The following is a 16,788-nucleotide window of genomic DNA, read 5'->3' on the forward strand; positions in this document are numbered from 1 at the left end:
AAAACTATCAACTTTGAGCGGGTCCGTTTAACGACTATAGGGTGAAATTTCACAACGACGACATAGAAAACAATTTATTCCCTTCTTGTACGGAACCGATGAATAATTCTCCATAGAGCCGGGAACATCTTGTCGAAAGCAAGTAAAATCGCAAGAAACTCATTTCGGATAGAAACATCTTGGTTGTTAAAAATGCTGCTGCCAAAACATGTTACTTGAAGAAATGGAATAAGAAATGGTTGTGAGACTCGTAGTTATAGCATTGTTAAGAATTTCTCAGCAAATATTCATTGACTTGTTAGCCACGCCGCGTCGTTTCTAAAATTTGAGGCGCGGTGGTGGGTGAAAGTAAATAAAGAAGACAGTGACACGTCGTAGTAACCAACCTCAGCTTCATGTTCGAAACCCTAATGTCTCGGAAGATACTTATACTTTACAGAACCAACCAGCGTTTTAGAATACGTGCTGGGTAGTTTTTTTCACCTTTCTAAAATGTGTTAATGGCTTTCTTGTCAGAAAGAGCCACGGAACCTATAGTAACGGATTCATGTTATCACCCGCATGCACTCGGTAAAGCCTAATAAGACATCACTATTTCCACTAGCTGCTGAAGTTAATATCACGTGACGCTAAACACTCTTAAATAAGGACAGTTTCATAAAATTTATCGAATATATGCTTCGAAGCTGACAATGTATAATGACCGTATGATTGTTTTGAAAACTCGAACCAGAAGCTAGTAATCTAGTTTGCTTGGCCTAACGAATACTCATGTATCTGCCATTCCTTTCACTCTATGGTTTTGATACTCTAAATCAGTCGTCTTCAATCCGAATAAGAGATAACTGAAAACTGCAGTAAAACTTTTAGACAGATAGGTCACGTGTCTTTGCGCAAATAGTTCGGTGAAATTTGAGCAGTTTTTGTTCAATAACTTTTCTCGTGTGGGCTTGTATTCAAAGCAAATGTGACATTTTATTATTGGTTGTAGAGCTCTATAAAAGCCACAAATTTGTGAAAAGGTAAAAAAAAAAAAAACAGAGAAAGAAGAGGAAAGATAATCATGTTTTTGTTTATTTAGATACGCAATTTAAAACGTTATTTTCCAAGGTCAGGATGGCCGAGCGGTCTAAGGCGCCAGACTCAAGGTATAAAAAACCTTCCGTTATTATAACGGTATTGCGTATTCTGGTCTCCGAATGGAGGCGTGGGTTCGAATCCCACTTCTGACAATACTTTTGCGTACTTCTCTTCCCTTCTTGCGCACAATGGTACGTGTAAATTTTGTTTCTATTCGCCATCGAAGGTTGTTTGTAGAAACTGCTTATTTTGAGGTCAACTTGTTTTATTTCACGTTGTTCTTTTCTAATGCTTTTCTTCAAATTCGATGCTAACTTTATTTAAGTACTTTTGTCGCTATTAAGAAATGCTAATCGTTGGTTTGTCGATAGCCTAATGAATGATTGAAGATGGAAAAGTCAGTTTTGTGAGCTTACATCTAAAGCATTTGTGCCAGACGGAGTTAAGTGCTTTCTTCAAGGTCTGCTAAACAGCTACGATAAATAGTTTTATTGAACGCTTGAAATACGGTTTGTGAAATAAGACTTACAAGTTGATGAGCGGTTTGAAGATTGTTTCTGGAAACGTTTCAGCTAGTAGATTATTGGATTGTAGGATGGGTGCAAGACGATTAGACAGGAGAAGCTGGTCGGTCTGAAGTTATCTTGGTTATTTGTACCGAAATTGTTTTCGATATTACTGTTGCAATAGTCGTTTCTCACTAGAATGTGCAGTAGGCTGAAGTAAGGGGCACGTTACACGCATAAGATGGAATTATTTTGAAAGAAGATCGGTGGAATGTCTCAGGACTGCAACTAGGACTTCATCACCACCGTTTGATTTATTTCCAAGTGAATTGATGTTAATTTAAGATTTCGACGATTTAGTAGGGTCTGTCTATGTGAGTATTTGCGTGAGTTGAAATCGTAAAAAAGTGGTGCGCAGGGAATCGATAGTGGAAGGTATCAGTGTTGTCTTCGATATATCTGTCAAGTATATTGAGCGTAGTATTCCCTAACGTAGAAGATGCGGATTAGGTGGAAAAAGTGGCAAATATTTTGCGAAAACTGAGATTATTCTTCGTGTTTGTGTGTGATCATGTTTTATAGGTTTATCAAAATAAATTGCCTTTTCTCTTTGCGAAGGTAATTTGGAATTACATTTTCTTGTGATCGGTGGAGTAAGAAAATAATTGCCAGTTTAAGTGCTTTTGTTCTTTAATGATATTGTTTTCTTTATTAATTTCATGTCGGAGAGAAGTGTCCGTGTGAGATTAATGGTTATTGTAAGTCGGCGTCTCTCTGAAACGTATTCTTTTATGCGTTTATGTAATATTTAAAGGTTTACGTTGTTCTTTTGGGGCTTTTAAAACTGCATCAGTGAAATTCGTCGGTAGTAGTTATCTAACGAACCAGGGAACGAGGTGACCTGTGTAGTGGGAATAGGAAACTTTCCAGGTTACTTTGAAATGGTTTACAGTCAGCCTTGTCGAAGTTGAATACTGGGTGGGTGCAAATACGTTGATCTATCGATGGGTTTATCTTTCAACTTCCCGAAAACGAGGTTATGATCACCTCCGATGTTTACACGTACTGTAAACAATCGGCACAGCGGCAATAAATGACTAGATGTGATAACGAGGAATAATAAATTTTCTGAGCGGGTGTGTTACTATTATTGATGATGAAGAGACTGTTCACATTTATAAATGAGACCGATTTTATTTGCAATTTTGCAGATCAAATCCGTGTGTATTGAACATAATTTAAAAATTAAGTAATATAAATTACTACTTCTTTGATTGTTAGGACATAGTTAAATATCGTGATTTCTTAGAGAAGGTTTTTCTACAAAATGCATGCTCAACATCTCTTTTATCGCGATATGAAATTGCTTGATTCTAACCGAATCTAAAGAAAACACGAGTCTGTAGTTTGCCTTAAACTGTTTCAGTTTATATTAGTGAAGTCGATAAAGTTGTGGTCGTGGGGTTGGGTTTGTGTTACTGGGGCTGACGTTTACATTAAATGAAATTTGGTTGTGATCGTCTCCGATTTCTTCTTACATCTTGAAATTGCATATGGAATGAGAAATTGCGAGATCTAGAATGTTTTGTAATATTTTTGTGGCGGATGTTATAATTGTGTAGAATACTACGATCGTGGAGTGTTAAATTCGCGATGGTTTGAATCGAGGTCTCGAAGTGTAAATTGTATGCATTTTGTGCTTAATTACCGTTTCAAGAAGATTGACGTCCGGTTGTTTGTTTGGTGGGACGTAGTGGCAAGCGGTGCCATTTTGCAATGTTTTGGTGTGTGTTATGTGACACGGTATGCGCAATTGCTAAATTTCCGAGTAACTCGAGTTTTCAAAACTATCAACTTTGAGCGGGTCCGTTTAACGACTATAGGGTGAAATTTCACAACGACGACATAGAAAACAATTTATTCCCTTCTTGTACGGAACCGATGAATAATTCTCCATAGAGCCGGGAACATCTTGTCGAAAGCAAGTAAAATCGCAAGAAACTCATTTCGGATAGAAACATCTTGGTTGTTAAAAATGCTGCTGCCAAAAACATGTTACTTGAAGAAATGGAATAAGAAATGGTTGTGAGACTCGTAGTTATAGCATTGTTAAGAATTTCTCAGCAAATATTCATTGACTTGTTAGCCACGCCGCGTCGTTTCTAAAATTTGAGGCGCGGTGGTGGGTGAAAGTAAATAAAGAAGACAGTGACACGTCGTAGTAACCAACCTCAGCTTCATGTTCGAAACCCTAATGTCTCGGAAGATACTTATACTTTACAGAACCAACCAGCGTTTTAGAATACGTGCTGGGTAGTTTTTTTCACCTTTCTAAAATGTGTTAATGGCTTTCTTGTCAGAAAGAGCCACGGAACCTATAGTAACGGATTCATGTTATCACCCGCATGCACTCGGTAAAGCCTAATAAGACATCACTATTTCCACTAGCTGCTGAAGTTAATATCACGTGACGCTAAACACTCTTAAATAAGGACAGTTTCATAAAATTTATCGAATATATGCTTCGAAGCTGACAATGTATAATGACCGTATGATTGTTTTGAAAACTCGAACCAGAAGCTAGTAATCTAGTTTGCTTGGCCTAACGAATACTCATGTATCTGCCATTCCTTTCACTCTATGGTTTTGATACTCTAAATCAGTCGTCTTCAATCCGAATAAGAGATAACTGAAAACTGCAGTAAAACTTTTAGACAGATAGGTCACGTGTCTTTGCGCAAATAGTTCGGTGAAATTTGAGCAGTTTTTGTTCAATAACTTTTCTCGTGTGGGCTTGTATTCAAAGCAAATGTGACATTTTATTATTGGTTGTAGAGCTCTATAAAAGCCACAAATTTGTGAAAAGTAAAAAAAAAAAAAACAGAGAAAGAAGAGGAAAGATAATCATGTTTTTGTTTATTTAGATACGCAATTTAAAACGTTATTTTCCAAGGTCAGGATGGCCGAGCGGTCTAAGGCGCCAGACTCAAGGTATAAAAAACCTTCCGTTATTATAACGGTATTGCGTATTCTGGTCTCCGAATGGAGGCGTGGGTTCGAATCCCACTTCTGACAATACTTTGCGTACTTCTCTTCCCTTCTTGCGCACAATGGTACGTGTAAATTTTGTTTCTATTCGCCATCGAAGGTTGTTTGTAGAAACTGCTTATTTTGAGGTCAACTTGTTTTATTTCACGTTGTTCTTTTCTAATGCTTTTCTTCAAATTCGATGCTAACTTTATTTAAGTACTTTTGTCGCTATTAAGAAATGCTAATCGTTGGTTTGTCGATAGCCTAATGAATGATTGAAGATGGAAAAGTCAGTTTTGTGAGCTTACATCTAAAGCATTTGTGCCAGACGGAGTTAAGTGCTTTCTTCAAGGTCTGCTAAACAGCTACGATAAATAGTTTTATTGAACGCTTGAAATACGGTTTGTGAAATAAGACTTACAAGTTGATGAGCGGTTTGAAGATTGTTTCTGGAAACGTTTCAGCTAGTAGATTATTGGATTGTAGGATGGGTGCAAGACGATTAGACAGGAGAAGCTGGTCGGTCTGAAGTTATCTTGGTTATTTGTACCGAAATTGTTTTCGATATTACTGTTGCAATAGTCGTTTCTCACTAGAATGTGCAGTAGGCTGAAGTAAGGGGCACGTTACACGCATAAGATGGAATTATTTTGAAAGAAGATCGGTGGAATGTCTCAGGACTGCAACTAGGACTTCATCACCACCGTTTGATTTATTTCCAAGTGAATTGATGTTAATTTAAGATTTCGACGATTTAGTAGGGTCTGTCTATGTGAGTATTTGCGTGAGTTGAAATCGTAAAAAAGTGGTGCGCAGGGAATCGATAGTGGAAGGTATCAGTGTTGTCTTCGATATATCTGTCAAGTATATTGAGCGTAGTATTCCCTAACGTAGAAGATGCGGATTAGGTGGAAAAAGTGGCAAATATTTTGCGAAAACTGAGATTATTCTTCGTGTTTGTGTGTGATCATGTTTTATAGGTTTATCAAAATAAATTGCCTTTTCTCTTTGCGAAGGTAATTTGGAATTACATTTTCTTGTGATCGGTGGAGTAAGAAAATAATTGCCAGTTTAAGTGCTTTTGTTCTTTAATGATATTGTTTTCTTTATTAATTTCATGTCGGAGAGAAGTGTCCGTGTGAGATTAATGGTTATTGTAAGTCGGCGTCTCTCTGAAACGTATTCTTTTATGCGTTTATGTAATATTTAAAGGTTTACGTTGTTCTTTTGGGGCTTTTAAAACTGCATCAGTGAAATTCGTCGGTAGTAGTTATCTAACGAACCAGGGAACGAGGTGACCTGTGTAGTGGGAATAGGAAACTTTCCAGGTTACTTTGAAATGGTTTACAGTCAGCCTTGTCGAAGTTGAATACTGGGTGGGTGCAAATACGTTGATCTATCGATGGGTTTATCTTTCAACTTCCCGAAAACGAGGTTATGATCACCTCCGATGTTTACACGTACTGTAAACAATCGGCACAGCGGCAATAAATGACTAGATGTGATAACGAGGAATAATAAATTTTCTGAGCGGGTGTGTTACTATTATTGATGATGAAGAGACTGTTCACATTTATAAATGAGACCGATTTTATTTGCAATTTTGCAGATCAAATCCGTGTGTATTGAACATAATTTAAAAATTAAGTAATATAAATTACTACTTCTTTGATTGTTAGGACATAGTTAAATATCGTGATTTCTTAGAGAAGGTTTTTCTACAAAATGCATGCTCAACATCTCTTTTATCGCGATATGAAATTGCTTGATTCTAACCGAATCTAAAGAAAACACGAGTCTGTAGTTTGCCTTAAACTGTTTCAGTTTATATTAGTGAAGTCGATAAAGTTGTGGTCGTGGGGTTGGGTTTGTGTTACTGGGGCTGACGTTTACATTAAATGAAATTTGGTTGTGATCGTCTCCGATTTCTTCTTACATCTTGAAATTGCATATGGAATGAGAAATTGCGAGATCTAGAATGTTTTGTAATATTTTTGTGGCGGATGTTATAATTGTGTAGAATACTACGATCGTGGAGTGTTAAATTCGCGATGGTTTGAATCGAGGTCTCGAAGTGTAAATTGTATGCATTTTGTGCTTAATTACCGTTTCAAGAAGATTGACGTCCGGTTGTTTGTTTGGTGGGACGTAGTGGCAAGCGGTGCCATTTTGCAATGTTTTGGTGTGTGTTATGTGACACGGTATGCGCAATTGCTAAATTTCCGAGTAACTCGAGTTTTCAAAACTATCAACTTTGAGCGGGTCCGTTTAACGACTATAGGGTGAAATTTCACAACGACGACATAGAAAACAATTTATTCCCTTCTTGTACGGAACCGATGAATAATTCTCCATAGAGCCGGGAACATCTTGTCGAAAGCAAGTAAAATCGCAAGAAACTCATTTCGGATAGAAACATCTTGGTTGTTAAAAAATGCTGCTGCCAAAAACATGTTACTTGAAGAAATGGAATAAGAAATGGTTGTGAGACTCGTAGTTATAGCATTGTTAAGAATTTCTCAGCAAATATTCATTGACTTGTTAGCCACGCCGCGTCGTTTCTAAAATTTGAGGCGCGGTGGTGGGTGAAAGTAAATAAAGAAGACAGTGACACGTCGTAGTAACCAACCTCAGCTTCATGTTCGAAACCCTAATGTCTCGGAAGATACTTATACTTTACAGAACCAACCAGCGTTTTTAGAATACGTGCTGGGTAGTTTTTTTTCACCTTTCTAAAAATGTGTTAATGGCTTTCTTGTCAGAAAGAGCCACGGAACCTATAGTAACGGATTCATGTTATCACCCGCATGCACTCGGTAAAGCCTAATAAGACATCACTATTTCCACTAGCTGCTGAAGTTAATATCACGTGACGCTAAACACTCTTAAATAAGGACAGTTTCATAAAATTTATCGAATATATGCTTCGAAGCTGACAATGTATAATGACCGTATGATTGTTTTGAAAACTCGAACCAGAAGCTAGTAATCTAGTTTGCTTGGCCTAACGAATACTCATGTATCTGCCATTCCTTTCACTCTATGGTTTTGATACTCTAAATCAGTCGTCTTCAATCCGAATAAGAGATAACTGAAAACTGCAGTAAAACTTTTAGACAGATAGGTCACGTGTCTTTGCGCAAATAGTTCGGTGAAATTTGAGCAGTTTTTGTTCAATAACTTTTCTCGTGTGGGCTTGTATTCAAAGCAAATGTGACATTTTATTATTGGTTGTAGAGCTCTATAAAAGCCACAAATTTGTGAAAAGGTAAAAAAAAAAAAAAAACAGAGAAAGAAGAGGAAAGATAATCATGTTTTTGTTTATTTAGATACGCAATTTAAAACGTTATTTTCCAAGGTCAGGATGGCCGAGCGGTCTAAGGCGCCAGACTCAAGGTATAAAAAACCTTCCGTTATTATAACGGTATTGCGTATTCTGGTCTCCGAATGGAGGCGTGGGTTCGAATCCCACTTCTGACAATACTTTTGCGTACTTCTCTTCCCTTCTTGCGCACAATGGTACGTGTAAATTTTGTTTCTATTCGCCATCGAAGGTTGTTTGTAGAAACTGCTTATTTTGAGGTCAACTTGTTTTATTTCACGTTGTTCTTTTCTAATGCTTTTCTTCAAATTCGATGCTAACTTTATTTAAGTACTTTTGTCGCTATTAAGAAATGCTAATCGTTGGTTTGTCGATAGCCTAATGAATGATTGAAGATGGAAAAGTCAGTTTTGTGAGCTTACATCTAAAGCATTTGTGCCAGACGGAGTTAAGTGCTTTCTTCAAGGTCTGCTAAACAGCTACGATAAATAGTTTTATTGAACGCTTGAAATACGGTTTGTGAAATAAGACTTACAAGTTGATGAGCGGTTTGAAGATTGTTTCTGGAAACGTTTCAGCTAGTAGATTATTGGATTGTAGGATGGGTGCAAGACGATTAGACAGGAGAAGCTGGTCGGTCTGAAGTTATCTTGGTTATTTGTACCGAAATTGTTTTCGATATTACTGTTGCAATAGTCGTTTCTCACTAGAATGTGCAGTAGGCTGAAGTAAGGGGCACGTTACACGCATAAGATGGAATTATTTTGAAAGAAGATCGGTGGAATGTCTCAGGACTGCAACTAGGACTTCATCACCACCGTTTGATTTATTTCCAAGTGAATTGATGTTAATTTAAGATTTCGACGATTTAGTAGGGTCTGTCTATGTGAGTATTTGCGTGAGTTGAAATCGTAAAAAAGTGGTGCGCAGGGAATCGATAGTGGAAGGTATCAGTGTTGTCTTCGATATATCTGTCAAGTATATTGAGCGTAGTATTCCCTAACGTAGAAGATGCGGATTAGGTGGAAAAAGTGGCAAATATTTTGCGAAAACTGAGATTATTCTTCGTGTTTGTGTGTGATCATGTTTTATAGGTTTATCAAAATAAATTGCCTTTTCTCTTTGCGAAGGTAATTTGGAATTACATTTTCTTGTGATCGGTGGAGTAAGAAAATAATTGCCAGTTTAAGTGCTTTTGTTCTTTAATGATATTGTTTTCTTTATTAATTTCATGTCGGAGAGAAGTGTCCGTGTGAGATTAATGGTTATTGTAAGTCGGCGTCTCTCTGAAACGTATTCTTTTATGCGTTTATGTAATATTTAAAGGTTTACGTTGTTCTTTTGGGGCTTTTAAAACTGCATCAGTGAAATTCGTCGGTAGTAGTTATCTAACGAACCAGGGAACGAGGTGACCTGTGTAGTGGGAATAGGAAACTTTCCAGGTTACTTTGAAATGGTTTACAGTCAGCCTTGTCGAAGTTGAATACTGGGTGGGTGCAAATACGTTGATCTATCGATGGGTTTATCTTTCAACTTCCCGAAAACGAGGTTATGATCACCTCCGATGTTTACACGTACTGTAAACAATCGGCACAGCGGCAATAAATGACTAGATGTGATAACGAGGAATAATAAATTTTCTGAGCGGGTGTGTTACTATTATTGATGATGAAGAGACTGTTCACATTTATAAATGAGACCGATTTTATTTGCAATTTTGCAGATCAAATCCGTGTGTATTGAACATAATTTAAAAATTAAGTAATATAAATTACTACTTCTTTGATTGTTAGGACATAGTTAAATATCGTGATTTCTTAGAGAAGGTTTTTCTACAAAATGCATGCTCAACATCTCTTTTATCGCGATATGAAATTGCTTGATTCTAACCGAATCTAAAGAAAACACGAGTCTGTAGTTTGCCTTAAACTGTTTCAGTTTATATTAGTGAAGTCGATAAAGTTGTGGTCGTGGGGTTGGGTTTGTGTTACTGGGGCTGACGTTTACATTAAATGAAATTTGGTTGTGATCGTCTCCGATTTCTTCTTACATCTTGAAATTGCATATGGAATGAGAAATTGCGAGATCTAGAATGTTTTGTAATATTTTGTGGCGGATGTTATAATTGTGTAGAATACTACGATCGTGGAGTGTTAAATTCGCGATGGTTTGAATCGAGGTCTCGAAGTGTAAATTGTATGCATTTTGTGCTTAATTACCGTTTCAAGAAGATTGACGTCCGGTTGTTTGTTTGGTGGGACGTAGTGGCAAGCGGTGCCATTTTGCAATGTTTTGGTGTGTGTTATGTGACACGGTATGCGCAATTGCTAAATTTCCGAGTAACTCGAGTTTTCAAAACTATCAACTTTGAGCGGGTCCGTTTAACGACTATAGGGTGAAATTTCACAACGACGACATAGAAAACAATTTATTCCCTTCTTGTACGGAACCGATGAATAATTCTCCATAGAGCCGGGAACATCTTGTCGAAAGCAAGTAAAATCGCAAGAAACTCATTTCGGATAGAAACATCTTGGTTGTTAAAAAATGCTGCTGCCAAAAACATGTTACTTGAAGAAATGGAATAAGAAATGGTTGTGAGACTCGTAGTTATAGCATTGTTAAGAATTTCTCAGCAAATATTCATTGACTTGTTAACCACGCCGCGTCGTTTCTAAAATTTGAGGCGCGGTGGTGGGTGAAAGTAAATAAAGAAGACAGTGACACGTCGTAGTAACCAACCTCAGCTTCATGTTCGAAACCCTAATGTCTCGGAAGATACTTATACTTTACAGAACCAACCAGCGTTTTTAGAATACGTGCTGGGTAGTTTTTTTTCACCTTTCTAAAAAATGTGTTAATGGCTTTCTTGTCAGAAAGAGCCACGGAACCTATAGTAACGGATTCATGTTATCACCCGCATGCACTCGGTAAAGCCTAATAAGACATCACTATTTCCACTAGCTGCTGAAGTTAATATCACGTGACGCTAAACACTCTTAAATAAGGACAGTTTCATAAAATTTATCGAATATATGCTTCGAAGCTGACAATGTATAATGACCGTATGATTGTTTTGAAAACTCGAACCAGAAGCTAGTAATCTAGTTTGCTTGGCCTAACGAATACTCATGTATCTGCCATTCCTTTCACTCTATGGTTTTGATACTCTAAATCAGTCGTCTTCAATCCGAATAAGAGATAACTGAAAACTGCAGTAAAACTTTTAGACAGATAGGTCACGTGTCTTTGCGCAAATAGTTCGGTGAAATTTGAGCAGTTTTTGTTCAATAACTTTTCTCGTGTGGGCTTGTATTCAAAGCAAATGTGACATTTTATTATTGGTTGTAGAGCTCTATAAAAGCCACAAATTTGTGAAAAGGTAAAAAAAAAAAAAACAGAGAAAGAAGAGGAAAGATAATCATGTTTTTGTTTATTTAGATACGCAATTTAAAACGTTATTTTCCAAGGTCAGGATGGCCGAGCGGTCTAAGGCGCCAGACTCAAGGTATAAAAAACCTTCCGTTATTATAACGGTATTGCGTATTCTGGTCTCCGAATGGAGGCGTGGGTTCGAATCCCACTTCTGACAATACTTTGCGTACTTCTCTTCCCTTCTTGCGCACAATGGTACGTGTAAATTTTGTTTCTATTCGCCATCGAAGGTTGTTTGTAGAAACTGCTTATTTTGAGGTCAACTTGTTTTATTTCACGTTGTTCTTTTCTAATGCTTTTCTTCAAATTCGATGCTAACTTTATTTAAGTACTTTTGTCGCTATTAAGAAATGCTAATCGTTGGTTTGTCGATAGCCTAATGAATGATTGAAGATGGAAAAGTCAGTTTTGTGAGCTTACATCTAAAGCATTTGTGCCAGACGGAGTTAAGTGCTTTCTTCAAGGTCTGCTAAACAGCTACGATAAATAGTTTTATTGAACGCTTGAAATACGGTTTGTGAAATAAGACTTACAAGTTGATGAGCGGTTTGAAGATTGTTTCTGGAAACGTTTCAGCTAGTAGATTATTGGATTGTAGGATGGGTGCAAGACGATTAGACAGGAGAAGCTGGTCGGTCTGAAGTTATCTTGGTTATTTGTACCGAAATTGTTTTCGATATTACTGTTGCAATAGTCGTTTCTCACTAGAATGTGCAGTAGGCTGAAGTAAGGGGCACGTTACACGCATAAGATGGAATTATTTTGAAAGAAGATCGGTGGAATGTCTCAGGACTGCAACTAGGACTTCATCACCACCGTTTGATTTATTTCCAAGTGAATTGATGTTAATTTAAGATTTCGACGATTTAGTAGGGTCTGTCTATGTGAGTATTTGCGTGAGTTGAAATCGTAAAAAAGTGGTGCGCAGGGAATCGATAGTGGAAGGTATCAGTGTTGTCTTCGATATATCTGTCAAGTATATTGAGCGTAGTATTCCCTAACGTAGAAGATGCGGATTAGGTGGAAAAAGTGGCAAATATTTTGCGAAAAACTGAGATTATTCTTCGTGTTTGTGTGTGATCATGTTTTATAGGTTTATCAAAATAAATTGCCTTTTCTCTTTGCGAAGGTAATTTGGAATTACATTTTCTTGTGATCGGTGGAGTAAGAAAATAATTGCCAGTTTAAGTGCTTTTGTTCTTTAATGATATTGTTTTCTTTATTAATTTCATGTCGGAGAGAAGTGTCCGTGTGAGATTAATGGTTATTGTAAGTCGGCGTCTCTCTGAAACGTATTCTTTTATGCGTTTATGTAATATTTAAAGGTTTACGTTGTTCTTTTTGGGGCTTTTAAAACTGCATCAGTGAAATTCGTCGGTAGTAGTTATCTAACGAACCAGGGAACGAGGTGACCTGTGTAGTGGGAATAGGAAACTTTCCAGGTTACTTTGAAATGGTTTACAGTCAGCCTTGTCGAAGTTGAATACTGGGTGGGTGCAAATACGTTGATCTATCGATGGGTTTATCTTTCAACTTCCCGAAAACGAGGTTATGATCACCTCCGATGTTTACACGTACTGTAAACAATCGGCACAGCGGCAATAAATGACTAGATGTGATAACGAGGAATAATAAATTTTCTGAGCGGGTGTGTTACTATTATTGATGATGAAGAGACTGTTCACATTTATAAATGAGACCGATTTTATTTGCAATTTTGCAGATCAAATCCGTGTGTATTGAACATAATTTAAAAATTAAGTAATATAAATTACTACTTCTTTGATTGTTAGGACATAGTTAAATATCGTGATTTCTTAGAGAAGGTTTTTCTACAAAATGCATGCTCAACATCTCTTTTATCGCGATATGAAATTGCTTGATTCTAACCGAATCTAAAGAAAACACGAGTCTGTAGTTTGCCTTAAACTGTTTCAGTTTATATTAGTGAAGTCGATAAAGTTGTGGTCGTGGGGTTGGGTTTGTGTTACTGGGGCTGACGTTTACATTAAATGAAATTTGGTTGTGATCGTCTCCGATTTCTTCTTACATCTTGAAATTGCATATGGAATGAGAAATTGCGAGATCTAGAATGTTTTGTAATATTTTTGTGGCGGATGTTATAATTGTGTAGAATACTACGATCGTGGAGTGTTAAATTCGCGATGGTTTGAATCGAGGTCTCGAAGTGTAAATTGTATGCATTTTGTGCTTAATTACCGTTTCAAGAAGATTGACGTCCGGTTGTTTGTTTGGTGGGACGTAGTGGCAAGCGGTGCCATTTTGCAATGTTTTGGTGTGTGTTATGTGACACGGTATGCGCAATTGCTAAATTTCCGAGTAACTCGAGTTTTCAAAACTATCAACTTTGAGCGGGTCCGTTTAACGACTATAGGGTGAAATTTCACAACGACGACATAGAAAACAATTTATTCCCTTCTTGTACGGAACCGATGAATAATTCTCCATAGAGCCGGGAACATCTTGTCGAAAGCAAGTAAAATCGCAAGAAACTCATTTCGGATAGAAACATCTTGGTTGTTAAAAAATGCTGCTGCCAAAAACATGTTACTTGAAGAAATGGAATAAGAAATGGTTGTGAGACTCGTAGTTATAGCATTGTTAAGAATTTCTCAGCAAATATTCATTGACTTGTTAGCCACGCCGCGTCGTTTCTAAAATTTGAGGCGCGGTGGTGGGTGAAAGTAAATAAAGAAGACAGTGACACGTCGTAGTAACCAACCTCAGCTTCATGTTCGAAACCCTAATGTCTCGGAAGATACTTATACTTTACAGAACCAACCAGCGTTTTTAGAATACGTGCTGGGTAGTTTTTTTTCACCTTTCTAAAAATGTGTTAATGGCTTTCTTGTCAGAAAGAGCCACGGAACCTATAGTAACGGATTCATGTTATCACCCGCATGCACTCGGTAAAGCCTAATAAGACATCACTATTTCCACTAGCTGCTGAAGTTAATATCACGTGACGCTAAACACTCTTAAATAAGGACAGTTTCATAAAATTTATCGAATATATGCTTCGAAGCTGACAATGTATAATGACCGTATGATTGTTTTGAAAACTCGAACCAGAAGCTAGTAATCTAGTTTGCTTGGCCTAACGAATACTCATGTATCTGCCATTCCTTTCACTCTATGGTTTTGATACTCTAAATCAGTCGTCTTCAATCCGAATAAGAGATAACTGAAAACTGCAGTAAAACTTTTAGACAGATAGGTCACGTGTCTTTGCGCAAATAGTTCGGTGAAATTTGAGCAGTTTTTGTTCAATAACTTTTCTCGTGTGGGCTTGTATTCAAAGCAAATGTGACATTTTATTATTGGTTGTAGAGCTCTATAAAAGCCACAAATTTGTGAAAAGGTAAAAAAAAAAAAAACAGAGAAAGAAGAGGAAAGATAATCATGTTTTTGTTTATTTAGATACGCAATTTAAAACGTTATTTTCCAAGGTCAGGATGGCCGAGCGGTCTAAGGCGCCAGACTCAAGGTATAAAAAACCTTCCGTTATTATAACGGTATTGCGTATTCTGGTCTCCGAATGGAGGCGTGGGTTCGAATCCCACTTCTGACAATACTTTTGCGTACTTCTCTTCCCTTCTTGCGCACAATGGTACGTGTAAATTTTGTTTCTATTCGCCATCGAAGGTTGTTTGTAGAAACTGCTTATTTTGAGGTCAACTTGTTTTATTTCACGTTGTTCTTTTCTAATGCTTTTCTTCAAATTCGATGCTAACTTTATTTAAGTACTTTTGTCGCTATTAAGAAATGCTAATCGTTGGTTTGTCGATAGCCTAATGAATGATTGAAGATGGAAAAGTCAGTTTTGTGAGCTTACATCTAAAGCATTTGTGCCAGACGGAGTTAAGTGCTTTCTTCAAGGTCTGCTAAACAGCTACGATAAATAGTTTTATTGAACGCTTGAAATACGGTTTGTGAAATAAGACTTACAAGTTGATGAGCGGTTTGAAGATTGTTTCTGGAAACGTTTCAGCTAGTAGATTATTGGATTGTAGGATGGGTGCAAGACGATTAGACAGGAGAAGCTGGTCGGTCTGAAGTTATCTTGGTTATTTGTACCGAAATTGTTTTCGATATTACTGTTGCAATAGTCGTTTCTCACTAGAATGTGCAGTAGGCTGAAGTAAGGGGCACGTTACACGCATAAGATGGAATTATTTTGAAAGAAGATCGGTGGAATGTCTCAGGACTGCAACTAGGACTTCATCACCACCGTTTGATTTATTTCCAAGTGAATTGATGTTAATTTAAGATTTCGACGATTTAGTAGGGTCTGTCTATGTGAGTATTTGCGTGAGTTGAAATCGTAAAAAAGTGGTGCGCAGGGAATCGATAGTGGAAGGTATCAGTGTTGTCTTCGATATATCTGTCAAGTATATTGAGCGTAGTATTCCCTAACGTAGAAGATGCGGATTAGGTGGAAAAAGTGGCAAATATTTTGCGAAAACTGAGATTATTCTTCGTGTTTGTGTGTGATCATGTTTTATAGGTTTATCAAAATAAATTGCCTTTTCTCTTTGCGAAGGTAATTTGGAATTACATTTTCTTGTGATCGGTGGAGTAAGAAAATAATTGCCAGTTTAAGTGCTTTTGTTCTTTAATGATATTGTTTTCTTTATTAATTTCATGTCGGAGAGAAGTGTCCGTGTGAGATTAATGGTTATTGTAAGTCGGCGTCTCTCTGAAACGTATTCTTTTATGCGTTTATGTAATATTTAAAGGTTTACGTTGTTCTTTTTAGGGGCTTTTAAAACTGCATCAGTGAAATTCGTCGGTAGTAGTTATCTAACGAACCAGGGAACGAGGTGACCTGTGTAGTGGGAATAGGAAACTTTCCAGGTTACTTTGAAATGGTTTACAGTCAGCCTTGTCGAAGTTGAATACTGGGTGGGTGCAAATACGTTGATCTATCGATGGGTTTATCTTTCAACTTCCCGAAAACGAGGTTATGATCACCTCCGATGTTTACACGTACTGTAAACAATCGGCACAGCGGCAATAAATGACTAGATGTGATAACGAGGAATAATAAATTTTCTGAGCGGGTGTGTTACTATTATTGATGATGAAGAGACTGTTCACATTTATAAATGAGACCGATTTTATTTGCAATTTTGCAGATCAAATCCGTGTGTATTGAACATAATTTAAAAATTAAGTAATATAAATTACTACTTCTTTGATTGTTAGGACATAGTTAAATATCGTGATTTCTTAGAGAAGGTTTTTTCTACAAAATGCATGCTCAACATCTCTTTTATCGCGATATGAAATTGCTTGATTCTAACCGAATCTAAAGAAAACACGAGTCTGTAGTTTGCCTTAAACTGTTTCAGTTTATATTAGTGAAGTCGATAAAGTTGTGGTCGTGGGGTT

The 16,788-nt window shown here is 37.1% G+C and overlaps 5 non-coding genes across 5 annotated transcripts; all 5 read left to right on the forward strand.

The window, feature by feature from the left end:
* The first annotated feature begins 1,110 nt into the window (after window positions 1-1,110).
* On the forward strand, window positions 1,111-1,232 carry TRNAL-CAA (transfer RNA leucine (anticodon CAA)). The gene is made up of 2 exons: window positions 1,111-1,148; window positions 1,187-1,232. It is a non-coding gene; the product is annotated as a tRNA-Leu (tRNA).
* Window positions 1,233-4,539: 3,307 nt separating this feature from the next.
* On the forward strand, window positions 4,540-4,661 carry TRNAL-CAA (transfer RNA leucine (anticodon CAA)). The gene is made up of 2 exons: window positions 4,540-4,577; window positions 4,616-4,661. It is a non-coding gene; the product is annotated as a tRNA-Leu (tRNA).
* Window positions 4,662-7,974: 3,313 nt separating this feature from the next.
* TRNAL-CAA (transfer RNA leucine (anticodon CAA)) lies at window positions 7,975-8,096 on the forward strand. The gene is made up of 2 exons: window positions 7,975-8,012; window positions 8,051-8,096. It is a non-coding gene; the product is annotated as a tRNA-Leu (tRNA).
* A 3,312-nt stretch (window positions 8,097-11,408) lies between these two features.
* Window positions 11,409-11,530, forward strand: TRNAL-CAA (transfer RNA leucine (anticodon CAA)). The gene is made up of 2 exons: window positions 11,409-11,446; window positions 11,485-11,530. It is a non-coding gene; the product is annotated as a tRNA-Leu (tRNA).
* A 3,313-nt stretch (window positions 11,531-14,843) lies between these two features.
* On the forward strand, window positions 14,844-14,965 carry TRNAL-CAA (transfer RNA leucine (anticodon CAA)). Its single transcript has 2 exons — window positions 14,844-14,881; window positions 14,920-14,965. It is a non-coding gene; the product is annotated as a tRNA-Leu (tRNA).
* The last annotated feature ends 1,823 nt before the right edge of the window (window positions 14,966-16,788 follow it).

This window comes from Tachypleus tridentatus, unplaced genomic scaffold (assembly GCF_004210375.1).
Source record: "Tachypleus tridentatus isolate NWPU-2018 unplaced genomic scaffold, ASM421037v1 Hic_cluster_2, whole genome shotgun sequence".
Classification (NCBI taxonomy): domain Eukaryota; kingdom Metazoa; phylum Arthropoda; class Merostomata; order Xiphosura; family Limulidae; genus Tachypleus; species Tachypleus tridentatus.